The following is a 17,568-nucleotide window of genomic DNA, read 5'->3' as shown; positions in this document are numbered from 1 at the left end:
GGAAGCACAGGGGACCAAAAAAAAAAAAGGTGGTTGGCTTTTCTTTCAAGATCCCCTGGCACGTGAGTGAAAGCAACACAAATACGATTTTTGCACCGATAAAACCGGGGTCGAGGACTGGGAGACACGGATGCACTTCCCTCCCTCTCTCCCTCTGGTTTCGTTTCTCTTGCAGAGCACAAGCGGGACCGAACGCCACGTTGAAGGCACGAGTCACTCCCTGGCTTTTCCCAAGCACTGTTGTGTCCAGCAGCCCTGTATTATGTCAAAAATCTGGCATGGCAGGCAGTGGCACATCTGCTAGGTGTGGATGACATTCATTAGCCAAGGTTCTCTGCTAAACGGCCTGCCAGAGTCTCAGCAGCGCTGCCCAAAGCCAATCACTCGTCGCTGCCAGCTCAAAGGCAATCCTGCTTCAGGGATGGCTCCTTTCCATGCTGGCAGGAGAAACAGAGGAAACAATGCATTTAGATGTTTGGGACGTGAGCAGGGTTGCACATGGGAGCAGCAAGCAGATGTAGCAGGAGAGGAGATGAAGTTGTGAAGTGTCATTTAATAATTGCAGCACAAGGGAGATGTGCTGGTGAGCTGAGGTTTGGGAGGGGAAAGCATTAACCCCTTTCCAAACCACAGGGCAGACACTGGTGGATCCTTTTGGAAAGGAAACATAATGAGGCTAATGCAGCAAATGGCCTGCTTGTGCTCATGGAGGACACAGAGAACAACGCAAGAAGCTCCATGCCAGGACAGCCGGGAAAATGGCCCAGGCCAGGGGAGGGAGCTGCACTGACCCGCTCAGTGGGCAGCCTGGCTCAGGTGTCCTTCCCCTGTGGGGGTCTACCTGCTGCAGCCTGGACAGCCACCCTGCTTGTGACATAGTGGGCTCAGTGGTGGCCCTGACAGCTTGGTTCACAGCCCAGAGGGGCAGCTGCACACCCAGGGCAGGCTGGGCACTCACCGGCCTCCCCTATGAGAGATGTGGAGATCAGAGGTGGAAGGAAGGGGCACCTGCTTGGCACCGCTACAAACATCATTCTCTGGGAAGAGAGGCTCCCTTTTTCTCTGCTCGGAAGCTCTGGGAAGGTACTTGATCCGACAAAGGAATTAAAACACCTCAGTCAGAGATAGGCATACGAATGTTAATCTTCCCCTCTTACGAATTTAACAAATTTACAACCACATAATGAAGCTTGAATTTGAGCCACTAGGTGCTTTCCAGGGAACCTGTGAGGCAACCTCAAATAGGTGCTCAGTGAAAGCTCCCCTCAGCCCTGCTTTCCCTTAGCTTCCATTCTGACTTCTATTTCTGTTTACATCCATTCAGGTAGTGGTTCATAAAACGTGTGAGATGCTACCTACACACACACACACACGCAGCTCTTGCCTCAGATAATTCCTGTGAAACAGCCTCAGTTTCTTAAATGTTCCACTACTTTTGCTTGCACCATGAAAGACCACTGGCAGCTTGCACTGCCTTCCCTGCTTCTTTCAGCCAGGCAGGGAATTACAGGCTCCTCCCCCAGCGCTGGCCTCTCTGCAATTACCTGTGCTATTAAACCCCCACGTACACCAAGAGCCCTCCCAGGTCGGCACAACTGTTCCACGGTGGAGCCCATCTCTGACACCACACGTGCTCTTCCCACAGGCAGCAGCTTCCCCGACGTCCCCTGCCTGGCCATCTGCGGCACAGCTCAGCTGTGAGCCCTTTCCTTCTGCTCCCACCTCCCCAGGAAGTCATTCTGCTCCGGCTGCATTCTGGACTGAGTCTTATTCACCCTTCTGTTTTTGTGCTGGGTTTGTCTCTGTTTTGGTTAGTTGGTTGGCCTCAACCAAGGAATGTCTGCACATTATAAGAGATTTCCCCAAATTCCTACCTTTTGTGGTTTAACATTCGCTATACTGTGGGAGCTTGGGGTGTGGGTTCGGACGGTCGGGACGGACGGTGACGAGAGATCTCCATAGTCAGATCTTGGAACATGTGGTTTATTGCAAAGGGCGTGGGTATAGGGGCACTGCTTAGGGCTGCAGCTGGCAGCTCTGAGCAGGCCCAAGAGAGCAAGAGAGTAAGCGGGTAAGAGAGAGCGAGAGGAATGAGAGTGAAGAAGAAGTGATGAGAATAGAATGGAAAGGTGAAGTCCTGGTTACAATACAATAAATCATCTTCTGTACTGAATATTCTAATTGTCACTGACCAATCTAATACAAGATACAAATCCTATAGCATTTACATACAGCCTATAAGAGTTCTTCTATTACCATAGAGTGTTACATCTTAACTTCTAAAAACTACTCTTTGGACCCCTTCTGCTGAGCTAGTAGGGTCTGCTCTGACCCTTGGACCTGCCTGCAAGCAGAGGGTATTGTTCCATCAAGAGGGGATTACCTTCAGTCGGCCATACCATTGTTTTCCAGTTGTTAAGTAACTAAGATTTGGTATTTCAAAAGTGGCTTTCATTTCGATGTCGCCTGTAGTTTTCATATTCAATCCCATCCCCTCCCATCCTCAGACACTAGAACTGGGTGGCTTTAAGAGCAGGAGCCAAATCAAGAGACAGAGATGCAACGCTTCTCCCGCCTCTCCAAACATTATACCTTCGTTTAAATATGTGAGTAATCCCATTGGATCTACTCTGGTGCTTAAAGTTAAGCCTATTAAGTGTTCACGGAGCAGTGGTCTGCACACAGAGCAGCCAGAAGAAAAGGGAAAGGGGAGAGCAGGGCACTGCTCCAGCAGGGAGCCATGGAGGCAAGAAACACCTCCCTGCTCTCCTTCCCCTCAGGGTCACCTTCTCCTCCGGCTACTCCCGACAGCCCCAGCACCAGGCTCCCCTCAGTGTTTGGTGCTGCCACCGTCAGCGATGTGAGTGCAGTGAAGATGAGGCGAGACGGGCAGGGTGGGGGGGTGGGGAAGTGCTTTAAAAACTTGTCAAAACAAAATCCTGGATTCATTTTTTAATGCCAGGTTGGGCTTTGCGGTCGCCGTGTTGGAAACTATATTTTGGTTTGTTTTCAAGATGCTTCTCATAAAACTCATTGTGTTCATCGTCATTATTTTCAGACAATGATATGGGAGAGAGAGCAGAGTTATCCCTGCTCCTACAAGGAGGGCTCTGTAGGAAAGCACTCATGCACGTGGTTTCCTTTGCTCTCCAAGGATTTCAAGCATGTACTTAGATTTAAGCCTGAGTACCACTTTTTGTAAAAGGAAGCATCTCTTAGAAACAGGACTTGATTCAAAACCGGCACATCCATGGAGCTCTGGCTCTTGACTCTGCTTCAAGCACTGGAAAACCTCCTGCCTTGGCCGCACAAAGCCATGTCCCACCCTTTGATGCATTTCTTGGCACGTGCACATTCTAATTCCCGACACCACCCTTTCTTTCCCTTTTCTTAGCTGGCTTTTCTCTGGGCACAATGCATTATGTTTTCCTGTATGTACTACTCCATACTGCTTGCACAATGTTTTGCATGATCTAATATTCTTTGTTCAAAACTGCAAAAAAATCTAAATAAAGACTATAGCGTGTCGCATCAGTATAGGCATCAGCTAACGTTTTCCACGACATATGGTACTTCAGAAGCCATATGTACCACTGTTTAGTGATTCTGGCAAAGAGGCGCAGAATGGTGAAATCCAACTGCCAGGATTTCTGAAAACAAATATGTAAATGCTCCAGTGCTTTTGTTATTCATAACATACCTCTAACACAGCACATACAATATGCTGTTCATTCTGTAACGAGTATACTACTAAACTATATTTGCTTCCGTTCTCATTTTAAAAGATTTTTTTCTTCTGTATATGATTCCGCCATCCTCTCTATCAAAATCAATCTAAATTGCCACTCAGAAAAGGCAAATTTATCTATTTTAAAGGATACGCTATGGGGAAGATTGGGTACCTACGCAAGGGTCTCGCATCAGAACAAAGACAGACGTTATCTCTGCAGCCTGACGAGTGGAATGAAAGCAAGGAAGGGAAGTGCACTTAAGCAGATCAGTTGTGTGGAGCCAAGCTTGTTCAGCCACGAATAACCTCCCGGGGAACACAGGTGGGTTGGCCCCGCTCACGGGCTACTGCAAAGCAAGCAGGCGGACACAGCTTTTGTGAACAGGCCCTGGGAAACAATAGCTGGGATGGAAACTGAGGACTTCAGACATGTGGTCCAAGGCGGATGATGGCTGCCGAACTCTGACCTGGGCTGGGATCGGTCCTGGTGAGCCAGGGCTCGGCCAGCAGCCACGGACAAAGGGGAGGGTCCGTGGCCAGGGGCTTGTTCCCAGAAGGGCTGGCAGCACCGACACCGAGGTGTCGGGGCAGTGCACAGGGCTCACAAGGAGCGCTTGTGCATCACTAAAGGCTTCAGACCCCACCAGCCAAGGCACAAGCCCTCCTTCCAGAGCCAGCACCAGCAGGTAAACAGGAATCCACAGGATCAAGTCTGTTCACAGGTCACTCTGCAGCTCGCTCCTGCCTCAGAAGCAGGGCTGCTGTACATCCCCCGAGCTGGCACACAGCACACCACAGCCCCTGGCAACACCAGAGGACCAGGCAAACGTCAGCAGGAGGGGACAGATACCAATGCCTCCAAGAAACACGTGGTTTTTCCAGTCTATTGCTTAACTTATGTAGCTAAAAACAACAACAAACCCATGACTCCCTGCACATAGTCTCAGCAAAATACTGTCACCCTACAGGGTCCTGAAAAAATTCAGCCGTCTCCAGACACGAACAGCGTTATTCAAGACACACAGATGCCTTTTTCCCAAGAGAGCGAGGACTGCTGCTCCTTTCTTTGCCAGTCTTGCACTGCATCATCCCACTTCAGCAAGCACAACCTCCCCCACCAGGGTCCCGTGCCCACCGCTGCTTCTGCTTGACTTTGCTTGCACATCAGACCTGCTCATTACCTCCTGTCTGCTGCCAGTCCCCAGTGCGTTATCCTGAGCTGCAAACCATCTGGGTGCACAAGAAATTCCTTTTTGGTAGTTTTTTTCCCCTGCAACATAAACCGGGATCCCGCTTTCCTCCTTTCCAGTTACAGAGGTACTCTGTTCTAAAGCTTAAGCCAGGTCTCTGCATGCAGCCAGGGCGTTCACCTCTAAACACTTTTTCTATTCTATCCTTAAAATAAGCCTTTATATTTTCCTACTTTTGTAGGTCCTTCAGCCAGAATCTGATTTTTTTTTGCTATTCTGTTCTAGCCAGCAGGTGATAAAAAGTTGCCATAAGAAATGTTGGCTTTGAGCATAAGTGCCTGGATTAGAAAAAGAGACAATTAGAAAGTGAGAAGTGGCAAAAAGCTCCTAAGAAGCCAAAAATAAAAGAACAAACAAACATGCAATCTGGCTGTCAAAAAAAGCCACGTTTTTCCTTTACCGCAGTAAAAATCAACATTGTCAAAATTACAAGGTGTTTTGAAAGATAGGGAGTCATGGGGAGAGGGAAAAACAGTTCCACAGGGTCAAAAAGGGGAGGCTTGGGAAAAGCCACCTGAAGGAGCTGACAAAGGTGGGGAGAGGGAAAGCCAAGCATGTCACAGCATACTGCCAGGATGCTGCACTGGTCCTGCAGCCGCCGGGTGAGATAAACTACCTCAAGCGAAGGGAGCCAAAAAAAGAGCCCGCTGATTGAGCTGGTTCACGTGCACCTGCATTTATGACAGAGCAAAGGTCAGTCTTGTATCACCTCTTGTGAATCCCTCTTGAACGAGCAGGCTGGGGATTTGATGAGCTAAGGACGAAGATTTATCGACATGCCAGGGGTTGCTGGCCCTAACTCTTAACCCGCTGGCAGCGGCTGAGGCTTTTCATTAAGGGGGGCTATGCATGGAATACTTGCAGGCTTAGGCTAAGAGTAAATGTGATCTCAGCCCACACAATTTGCCACTGCCTAAGAGACAACGGATTATTTTCTCTCAGCACCGAAGTCAGCAGTCCCCTGGAACCTTCTGAGCAGCCAAGGGCACAGAGGGGATAGTGAGGGGAAAGCTGGCAGGGGTCTCGTGGTACATTGTTTGTCATATCCGTGAGCTCTAGACGAGCAGAGAAAACCCAACAGCCCCTCTAAGCCGTACTCCTGTGCTCTGGATGCACCCCCTTTCTGGAGTCAGGCAAGCACCCACTGCTACTGTCAGGACAGGCCCCTCTCCAGGGCCATTCACAGCTCCCATCTGCAGTCTCCCTGTGCCACCACAAAATCTGGCCACTTTTAAGGGAGAACAGTCTTCATGTGGGATATAAGCACCTGCACAGGCTTGCTCCCTCTCCTAAATCCCCTGTCTTGATTGCACAAGCAACTGTGGTTTCAGGAGGAAAGAATAACCTGAGGGGTTTGATATTTACAACAACACATCCTTTTGCCTCTCCTATCACTTGTTTTCATTGACGTCCATGTCTCTGCACCCCAGTCCCTCCACATGGATCGCATCCTCTCTGACTGCCTGTACATGAGCTGCTGGGTTATTTTTCCCCTGTTCTTCCTGGGACGTTTCTATGAACCCTGCTGCATCCATCATACTCTTGTTTTACAAGATCCAGCTCCATTTTGAAACCCTTGAGCATTCCCCAGCAACTAAAAAAAAACAACTCCAAAACATGGATTATGGGGTTTTACACTTGGTGTTCTTGTACACTTCACACTTGTTCCTACCTCTTTCTTTTCCTGTTGCAAACTGAATTCCCCATGGTGCTGGCTGAGGGCACAGGGGCAGCTAATTCGCTCCCTCTTCCCTTCCTGCAGCCTCTTGCAAAGCTCTCAGCTGCCCTCTGCTTCCCTCTTCGTTCAGTTGAGAGATGCTAAGATTTCTCACCCGAGAGACACCATCCCATGGAGCTTCCCAGCCCCTTTGGGACACACACCGCCATGCCCCTTCAAGCACCTGGGCTGCAGCAGGCACAGCTGGAAGAGCCAGGCAAGGACTGGGAGAGGGATTCCCAACAGGCTCTCCTGCAGAATGAGTGAATAATCTCTCTCCCGCAGTTAGTGCCAGCACTTGCTCTTTGCCAGTTGGCAGAGGGTACCGCTTCCTTTTCTGAGGAACACTTAACATCCACCTTTCCCCCATCCCAAGGGGAAACCACAGAGGCTGGGGGGAGCCTTTCCATGCAGCCGGACATCTGAAGGAGCTGCAGGCTCGGGGAAGGAGGAGGAATCCAGCAAGGAAGCCAGGTTTTACTTCACACACTTCTTTTAGCTGGAGCGTGTCTCTCCCTTACCTGAGAGTTCCCATGGGAACACAGAAGGGCAGTGTAACAGCAAATTTTGGAACAGGCACGTCTGCGAACAACTTCTGATATAATATTTGAGTCCTCAGATGTTCAGCCACTTGCACATACTGCGCGAGCGCCTGATTTGCATGGGATTTGTATTTGTTGGTATTCACATTCGTAGGAGAATGCATACATTAGATTAATGTCATCACAGTTTATGGAGATCATCTGTGCCACAGCACCAGCTCAGGGCTCTGAATGCGTTCTGTGCCCTGTGGCACATGGCAGCCCCTCCTGCCCTGCCAGGGCCACCGAGAGCCGGAACGGCTGCGCCAGGCTGAGCTGCAAGGTGGTCCTTCTGGGCTCTCCTCTTTTTAACACAAAAGTTTAAAGATCATTTGGAGCAACTGTCTACAATTGCTTAGCCACCATTCCAAAGGTAAAATTTATCCAACTATTTGGATTTATTCTCTTATATTTGCTTGTATGAACTTACAGCACACTCCACACCCACACTTTCAGTGCCTACTTAAGGACATTCAGCTGTCAAACAGACCTACTAGGTGGTCCCTTTTTGTCTCGCAAGAGCATCCCTCCCTCAGCAAAATGGGATGGTTGTAATTCCCTCCCTGTTTGCCATTACACCTGGGTGCTCTCATCTGCTAGACAGCTGCAAGCTGTCACTAGAGATGCTGTTCTCATGGATGCGTTGCTGGGCTCAGTCAGACGCTCTTTGTAAAGCAGATGGAACACCTCAGAAGAACAGCACTACAGCAACAAAAGCTCATTTTCTGCTAGGGAATTTCTGTTATTGGGCAGTGCTTCCATCAGGTGACTTCACACCCCAGTGAGCCCACATGCCAGCACAGCCTAATGATGATTCTGTTAACCTACTTCCACTTCTGAGGTTCTGCAGTTCTGCCCGCTTCCCAAGGCTGGCGACCGGCCCCTTTGCCATCTCTGCACTTCCAAATCACACAGGAGCAATAGCAATGGGAGCTCAACCCCTGCTCAACCAGCTCAATCCCTGCCACCCAGGATTTCTGACGGACCAGGATTTCTGCTCCGTCCCCACGGAGCCATGCACGCACGAGCCTCTCACGCTGGCATCCACATCCGAGTCACTCATCGTGCACAGGATCTGCGTCTCAATCTCCATGGTGCAACCCAGAGGAAGCGGGTAGCACAAAGGAAGAGCGCGCATCTCCAAATCCGGTGACGATTTCACACTTAACACAGTAACAGGCCAAGTAATACCTTTTGGTGGCCCTTAAAAACCTTTTTCTCTGCAGCACATGCCACCAGCCCATGCTCCATCTACCTGCACAATCCAGCTGCTTGCATTGCTCCTTACCCAGGCACAGCTCTCCCACCTCACAGCACAGCTCCCATCCCACACTATTTGACACTCAGAGATGCTGTGGTATGCATAGCTCACCCCAGAGAAGGGCATGTCCTGCTCCAACATGGGTTAGCAGACACAATGTCAACTTATGGCTCTTACAAGCAAAGTCTTCAATATTTGAATGCCTCAGTCTTATCTTCCAAGCGATTGATACACTAAAAAACCTAGCTGGAAACCTCCAAGTGATAATCAGGCCCCTTAGATATCTCAGAAAACGTTGCCCCCGTATGATCTAATACCCTCATGACAAACAGCTCCCTATTTATCTTTATGATGGTTCCTACTTCCCACCAACATCTGTCACTGTGATTATGATCTCTAATGAGCTTCTAAATTATATCACAGCATTCTGCCTTGATGAGCTACATTCAGTGACTTTCATTCTGCAAGACAAGAAACACTTCCTACAAGATGCTGAATGAAAATTCCCTCAGCACAACAGCTGAAAAACTGGTTTGGGGATTTTTTTTTTGCCTGTTTTGCTTGGGTTTTTTTTTTTTTGTGTGTTTTTAGCGTTCTGTTTGGTGTTTCTTGTTATGCATCTTATTCCAGAATGCCTAGGAACTTTACAAATGAGGCACAGAGATTTGAGCCTTTCTATTGCACACCCCTAAAATCTCCACCCAAAGATGGGAACTGTCTCCCACCACACAGCAGCAGAGATGGCACAAATTTCTGTAAGGCAGGACAGGGGGAAGAACCCAAGCCAAGGCCCCAGAGAAACTTGCCATTATTTTTACGCTGGCTTCCAGTTACAGGTGAGGGTTATCTTGGGTGATGTATCCAGACACTTGGGATGCTGTGCAGACTCAGTTTCCCTGTGCTGCCAGAACGTAGCATTACACTCCACACCTCCCCCCACACACTCCTTTTCCCCAGTGACTGCACCAGGAGACTCCAGTATAAGTGAAACTGGAAAAGTGAGTATTAATCCGCAGGGTTTGCTGCCCTGGCTGCAAGGAACCAGTGCCACGGCTGTGGCCACTCAGCCTTACTAACACATGCCCATGCTGGCTAGCAATCTCTAGGGGACTTGGACCTCTCAGATCCACGTTCCTGTTGATTCCTCAGACAACACCAGCCCCACTCAGCATTCTCACTCAAACGTGTTACTAACATGCACATCCAGTGTCACACCTTGCACTAATGTTACCAGGCCATCTGGAGTGTGTACAGGGAAAAGTGTGTACAGGGTGTCTAAGACAAGGACAGAGCAGGCTGATGTTTGTGCGTACAAACAGTTCCCCTGAGGCAGCAAGGTGCTGACTCCCTGCTGGTGACTCTGCTGCACCTTTCCCTGCTGCTCATCCAGGACCTGTGACGTGGCTCATGAGAGCAGAGCTCAGTAGAGTCTGATTTATGGGACAGGATTTATGGGGGTTATTCCTTACTTCCTGCAGATAAGGACCGACAGTGCTGATGAGCAGTTGCCATGTTTCTAGCTCAGAGGAGCTGTGCTCTCTCTGTAACTCCTGCCTGTGGCCAGCCTTGCACCTGGTGCCTGCAAAGCAGCTCCAAAACTACTGGGAGAAAACATGCTGAGCACAGGAAACTCAGGGGGGCACACTGTTCACCTCTCCCAGCCAAACTCTGCCGAACTGACTACCATTTCCCATAGTTCCAGCCTGAGCAAGCACTCAGGTGGCAGGCAGGTAAAGTGGGAAGGTGCTGAGAACACAAGCTGAGATTGCAATGCAGACCTGGAGAGGACAAACATTGCTGGCACACTGATCCCCACTGATGAGCTCCCAAGTAAACTTTATTTCTAAGGGCATAACTCTAATCGCAGAGCACTAGATTGGTTCCAAAGAAACCCTGTCTACCTGGAACATCTGCCCACTCACTGCAGCTGACACCATCTCCCGTTTGTTGTGCTCTTTGTGCACCCAGGACCTTTCCAAGCCCACAGTGACTCTGGCTCCCTCTCTGAGGTGCAGCTGGTTCTGATGGTTCTTGCGAGGGCAGGAGCACAAAATCCTGGAACAACAAGCGAAACAAGTAAATGCTCCTGAGTAGAGGAAGAGGGAGAGCACAGGACTGGCAGGGAGCTGCTGAGGAGCTTATGAACCATGGTTTGTCTGTGCCACAAGATGAGCTGCCCAGGTGAACACACACCGACTCATCACCGTCTCCGACTCAGGACAGGAAATGAGTTTTCCAAAGAGTTAACCACATCTTTGCATATCCTCAGCAGGGACTGAAGGCCCTTCCTGGTCAACATGCTTCACAACAGGTGTCTTGGGCTATGGTACCATGGTACCGTTGTACCATGAGTTATTTTGTTCTTGATCAGCTTTGCTGAGCAAAACATTTCCTTTAAAAGGCCTTCTTACAGGCACAAGAATTCAATACGGACATGAAAATGCTGCCGCATCGGGATGACAGTGTAGTACCCCAGCTCTCCTGCTGTGGCTACTACTGTGTGGCAGCTCTAAGTGTTCCCCAAAAGCAATGCCAGGCACGCCACCTTCTACACCCCGCTAAGCTGATCCATGAAAACATATGAAGCGCTTGCCAAGCTGCTTCACTTGCTTTTCCCCGGGGAAAGGGACACGACCCTTCCTGCCCCTGTAGCATTTGCTGCTCTGCCAACAGCACCGCAGAAAATGAAGCCTGCAGTCCAGTCAGCACTGCTCCACCTCCACCCATCCTAACTGCCCAGACATAGGAAGAGAAAAGGATAAAATCTTAGATGACAGACAACAGGACACGAGTGCATACAGCACAAGTTAAACTTTTCACATGTGGAGAAATTGAGGAAAAGGTAATTCAGAGTCACACAGATGTAAATACTAGTAAGATAAGACACATCCCAGCTGCTTCACTCCTGTCTTAAGGCCAGCATAGTCACACTGATGATCAGAAACCCTTGTCATCCAAGCAGCCAGGGGAGCAGCTCACACGAACAGGGCAAGGCTGATGTACGCAAAGTCACTGGTGCAATTCCGCTGGTGAATAACCAGGCAGGGCCGTGAGTCAGCCAGCAAACACTCCCACACTCACCCTTCCTGCCCTGCGGTCTGACAGCAGCAGAACCTGGAGCTGACTGCAGTAAAAATCCCATCCCACCTTCTGAATGTGGGGTTTCCCCAAGCATATCCTCTAGACGGTCTGGCCGGAGTTCAGTGTACAAATCTTCACTAATCTGAAGTTACACGGTGGGCAGTGGAACCGTGCTGCAGCCAAGGGCAGGCAAGAAGGAAAATCACCCAATCAGGTTGGAAAGTACCCCTGATGGTTTTACCTCCTGCTCAAAGCATGGTCACCAAGTCCAGACCAAAAATCTTGGTCTCTGATGAGTCAGGCCTTAAAACCCCAAAGGGAGCTGACCCCAAATTAGCTCAGTTGGTGAAAGCCAGCTGCTAAAAATGCCAGGGTTGTGGGCTCCATCCCCCACATGGGCCATTCACTCCAGAATTGGACTCAGTGACCCTTATGGGTCCCTTCCAACTCAGAATATTCTGTGATTGTGATCCTGACTGCACCTCTGTGGCTGTTGCTCCCCAGTGCTCAGCTCTAGCTGTGTGGTGACAAAGCCCCCCTACATCCTGGTGCCTGCCTCTCCCAGCCTCAGGCACACAGCCAGCCTGCCCCTGAGGAGCTTTGCATCCACAGAGGGTAATCCTTCTCAGTGATCCCAGTGTCCACATAGCCTCCTGGACCAGCAGGGACAGTCAGAAGTTCTGCTGTTCCCACACTTGCCATGCCACAAGGACCTGCTCAAGCATTCCTTGGAGCTGTTTGACCCCTCCCAAGGGCTCTCCAGTCCCCCCCACTCTGCATGCCCAGCACCTAGAGCCTCACTCCACAGTGTTCTTTTCCTCACTTGCTACACAAAGCAGGGTCAGAGCCCTTCTCCAGCTTCCAGGCGGCACAAGCTGCCACCCAGCACCACTGCGGAGCCTCTGTCCCCTTTCACGGAAGCACCACCTCCAGTCAGCCCTCTTCCCATGTGCCCTGGCTTTTGCCTGCAGGCACGTCACTGCAGAAGCTCCACCAAAAGTCTGGCATCTCCCCACCTGCTCCCCTTGGTGCTACACAGCCCCAAGCCCTCCTCCTCCAGCTCTTTCCTCCACCAGGCTCCCACAGGCCAGACCCCTGTGCCAGCACCACATCTTCCTCAGGACAGCACCTGCTCCACCAGGCATAGGAAGAAGCAGGTACCATGTGGCCACCAAGGCCCCATATCACATCCGTGATGTCCTGGGAGCGGTATCTCCACCTCTCACCGCCCTGCAAACCTCCACACTACCTCTGTGCCAAACTCCCAAGCACCATCCTCTCTCACCAGCAGCAGCAGCAAGCCCAGGTGACCCCCAGGAATAGAGATGGGAGCTGCCGGTACAATAATCAGAGTCCCACAGTCAGGGAACAACAAACAGCTCCTGGTGGGTGCGGCTGGCCCCAGGAGCAGTCAGGAGCAGTGACCCTACCCATGCAAAGCAGGACCTGCACGAACAGACAAATGCCTACTTCCACAAAGAGCTCCTGGGAGAAAGACGGGAAGTAAAAATAAATAAAAATTCTAAACCCCAAGAAGCTTCCTCAAAATGTCACGCAAGAAAAAAGTTGGAAAACCCCCCACCATGCCATCCAAAAAGCCTCTCCCAAACTTATAAAAGCCTCTGTTTAAATAAATAAACTAAATAAATGGCAAACATCAAAATTGGGGAACCCCTCAAATTATGAGAGGGAAAGAAATAGAGGAAAAAAAGGGGAAAGAAAAAACTCAAATAAACTTGCAAAAACCATGGAAAGGAATGGTGAAAAGTTGAAAAAGGCACCAGCAGCAATACCGGCAAGGGAATCTCCCTTGTGAAAAAACAAAGGGGAGTGTGTTTTATCCCCAGTTCCAAAATTCATCCCCCCACAGACAAACAGTCTCTTAAGCGCTGGTCTCGGCTGAGTGCCTACACCTGTCTTGGAATGCTCCCCCCAGCACACAGCTCCCTGTCAGCAGGCACGCTATCCTGCAAGAGGTAAAACAAGCCAAGCAAGTGGCGCAAATCCCAGTGGGTTGCCTGAATTTTGTTTGTTCCCAGTTGAATTTTGTTTGTTCAAAGCATGGGCCAGGTGTTCGGGCACACAGAGCACAAGGCTCTCCGTGACTATCACTCACCCCAGCCTTGCAGCCGGAAGAACCTGGCACAGATGACTTCATGAAACCAAATTAGGGGTCATGCACAAGAAAGGACATTGCCACAGCTCTGGCGTAATTAGGGCCCATCATCATCAAGGACAGGAAATTGGCACATCTGCTTTCCGGGCTGCCGATCCAGCAGGGGCTCGGGCACAATGTCCTGCTGCAGCCCGCTGGCCTTGCAAAAATAATGCCCCGATTGCCCCCAAACAGTGGTACAAGCAGTTGTTTTATCATCCTCCCATTTTCTCTTTCCTCTTTCTGTCCTAGGGCTGGGAGGGCAGAATTGACACGATGCTCTCTCTCTCTCTCCTTTGCAGCACTGAAGGGGCCAGACCAGATTGGTAAACAACCCTTTTCCTCCAACGTGACCCCAAACTGAACACAAGTGATGTTTCTGTTCGGATGCATCCTCAGACAGTTTGATCCTGTCCACCTGGAGTCAGTGATAAAACTGTCACAAACTGGATGGCTGCTGGATCACGACATGTGCTCCTTTAAACATGACTTTTCTTCATATACTACTGAGAAATGTGTTATCCTTTTCCTGGGTTGCACTGTTCTGCGGGGAGAATTCCTGCCTGCTCCATTCTTCTGTCTCCCTGGCTGGGCCGCTGTTTCCCAAGAATACCAAAAAGGGTCACTACAACTCTAGGAGTTTGTGCTAAACTCCCAGCCCTGGTGATCCCTGGGCTCTGCTCAGAGCCAGCGGCGGCTTCCAGGCCAGAGTGGGATTTCCATGTTTTCTGTCCTGCTTTTTTTTGCTCTCCCAGGCCAAGAGTGATTTATTTTTATTCTGTGGTGGCTTGCACCAGGAGAGCCCATCTTTCCCTCTTTGTTTTCATTCCTTCTGCTTGTCTGAGCACCATGGAAACAAACAGCTCTGGAAAAGTGGAAACAAGCGGCCTGTCCAGGGCATCGGGCAGCAGAGAACCACAAGAAGCACAATGGAGCCTGCTCCACTTCCGCTGAGGCAGGAGTACCAGGGATGATCCTGGTTCCTGGGGGCAGCCGATGAGTCAGCGTGCACACAGCAGGGAATTGCTCCATATTCCCGCACTTATACCTTCTCTCATCCAACACACTGCTAGCATTTGGGTTTCCTGGTTGCTGGAATTGAAGGGTTTTTTTCCCCCCTGTGTTTTTCTGTGCGTATTTTCAGTGGGCACTGTAAATGTTTCTTGATGTTGAAAAGGAAAGGCTATTCAGGAATTCTGAGCTTGCATAATTCCCAGATTTGTCTAGACAGATACTTTCCATCTGGATGATGCAGGCAATACCACATGGACACGAGAGTTCCTGTGTTACTTAATGCCGTCCTTTTTATTTATTCATTTCTACACTGTTTTACAGGATGAGCACAGGCACAAGGCTACAGCTGTAAAGGGAACAAGGATTTGTAGCTAATCCTTCAGGAGGCAGCTCTCAAACAGCTCCTGCATGTTGTGTAACTGCTGGAGTCCCTCTGGTTTCTCTTTCCTTTTATGAAGCATGAGACTTCCATGTGTGGTTCATATCCTGTGAGGGGAGAAGAAAAATATTTTCCTGTGAGCTGCCCTGGCTCAAGGCTTCCCATCAGCATCACCCGTCCTTGGGTTTGCACAGCTCAGGGTGTCTGGAAGCGCTGGCTGGTGCCAGTGCTGTGGAGCTCTCCCCTTCCATGCTGCTCCCGGATCATTTGGGAGAAGGGCAATCCCGGACCTGAGTCAGAAAGGAGATTTAATTAATCAGCATAGCAGCCACACACACAGACACACCCAAGTTTCATTTTTCCCGGACAAAATGTTGGCAATCACTGAGCATCCTGAAAAAAACAGCCTGGCTCACAGCTGTTGGGCGGAAGTATCCTGGACCTGAACTGGATTCAAGTAACAAAGCCTTCCTGACCCTCTGTAGTCTATGCAAAAGGCAGCCTGTGTGGCCGCACCAAGGCGCTGTTTGACTCTGGTCCTGAGGTCACCTCACCACAGCACTGAAGGATTTCCACCCCCCAGGCACCACTTTTCTGTTGCAGCATTCCTGAGGACTCCCGGGCAGGGCCAGGCTCATAGCCAGGTTACACCAAGGGTGACTTTTTGTTCCAACTGCTCACTCCCCAAATACGATGAGTTTGGTTTGGCACCATTTGCCTGAGGTCTTCCTGACCTGCCCGGGCCAAAAAGAAAGTGGTGGGTGTTAAGGGACAACATGTGGGGAAATCATCTGCAAGTGCTGGAGATGCAGAAGGGAACTGTGTAACCCCAAAGGTGCTGTAAGCTGTTCCGTTTACTACTTTCTCTGCAGTAAACCTTGGCAGTGAACTTGTGTTCATCTGCCTGTCGGCCATCCACGTGAAAACTTCTGCTTCTAGAGCTGGGTTACTTTGAAGCTGCGTTTTTTTGAGAGTTCTGTTTTAAATGACTGAGGGTGGTTTCGTCCCAGTCCCCCTGGTTTCCCGGCTGTCCCAGCCTCCAGGCACAAGAAGCCAGTGTAAAGGAGGTCCTCGTGCAAGTGACCTCGATTCCAGACGGACAGGATGGAGACTGAGGGCAAGCTGTGCCTGTTCCAGATGCGGAACCAACACCCAGAGGCAGCGGGAGATTCAGCTGGGGTTGGGGCAGAGGTCTGCAGCTGGCTTGGGTCCCTTGGTGCAGCCAAGAGCATGCGTCGTCCCCTCCTGCTGCTGCAACATGGTCTTTGTTTTGCCATTGGCAAGCTGCCGATGCCCCGTCCGGCTCCTTGGACATCAGAAAGATATCAGCTCAGGAGGCTGCTTTCCTGAGGGTTTGTGTGTACACACAGGGAGAAACGCCCGTCCCGACAGGGCCGGGCACCCCGGGCCAAGGTTTATGCAGCACTGTGGTGCTGGAGGAGGGTGGGGAGAGAGCCGAGCATCAGCTAACGAGTTCTGGGAACCGGGAAAGGAGGCTCCAGGCCCTTGTGTGAACAAAGCCAAACGTGGGCAAATAGCCATGAGCCACTGCCGTGTACTTCCTACGTGCCTATCTCCCTCTCATCCAGCCGTTCCAGCAAAATAGCCATGATTTATCTGCTTCTTCGGCAGAAACCACTAAAGGCTAAAAGAGGAATTCACACACTTGGAAACAAGTAAAGAGTGAACTGGCAGTGGTGGCTTGTTCTAAACACAGTGGGTCACATGTGCTTGAAGCAAGATTTCCAACATCTGGACAACATGACATGTACTCCCAGGCAAGGCGAGTGCTCCTGGGGCTTGGGGTGGACTCGTGCAGCTTGGAAAGCTGGAGTGCAGCTGGTTTTGGGAAGCTCAGCAAGCTTGCTCTGTCGTCCCACACGCCTCTGCACGGCCTTTCTTTTGGCTGGGTCTTCGGCGAAGCCCAGGCTGCTCTGTATTTAATCTTCCATGTTTTGTGTATCCACAGGAACTGTGAAACACTGCTTGTTTACCCTTTGGCCTTGCTAGCTCACAGGCTTAGAGAACTTTGTGAGCCAGATCCCTGGCTGACAGTATTCAGTGCTGGTCCGTGGGCCTTGGTGAAGTTTCCAGCTTGCATCAGAGGGAGGCTTGGCTTGGCGTTGGGATCGGCACGGAGAAGGCGTCTAAGATCAGTGTCCGTGTGCTACAACAAACCATCCAGAAACAGCAGTAATGGGGATGAAGTGAGATGAAAGGAAAACTCTCCAGCAGGATGACTCTGACTTCCCTATCTCCTCTTGTGAAGGGAAGAGCAAGATCCTTTTTGCTGTCTGATTCACCTTCACAGCCTGTGGGAGACACATGATCCCTGTTAGGTCGGTCTTTTTTCTGTTTCAAAATCACAATTCTCCGGTGTTTGTGCAATCCCCGCCCCCC

General features: G+C 50.4%; 1 long non-coding RNA gene across 1 annotated transcript in view; it reads right to left on the bottom strand.

The window, feature by feature from the left end:
• LOC108444949 overlaps positions 1-17,568 on the bottom strand; it is a 20,054-nt gene that overhangs the window by 1,614 nt on the left and 872 nt on the right. The window contains exon 2 of the long non-coding RNA XR_001859668.1: positions 13,737-17,480. This is a non-coding gene — a long non-coding RNA (uncharacterized LOC108444949). The remainder of the gene's footprint in view (positions 1-13,736; positions 17,481-17,568) is intronic.

Source organism: Corvus brachyrhynchos, unplaced genomic scaffold (assembly GCF_000691975.1).
Source record: "Corvus brachyrhynchos isolate BGI_N302 unplaced genomic scaffold, ASM69197v1 scaffold112, whole genome shotgun sequence".
NCBI classification, from domain to species: domain Eukaryota; kingdom Metazoa; phylum Chordata; class Aves; order Passeriformes; family Corvidae; genus Corvus; species Corvus brachyrhynchos.
The sequence above is the reverse complement of the archived record's forward strand: the minus strand, read 5'-3'. Positions and strand labels throughout refer to the sequence as shown.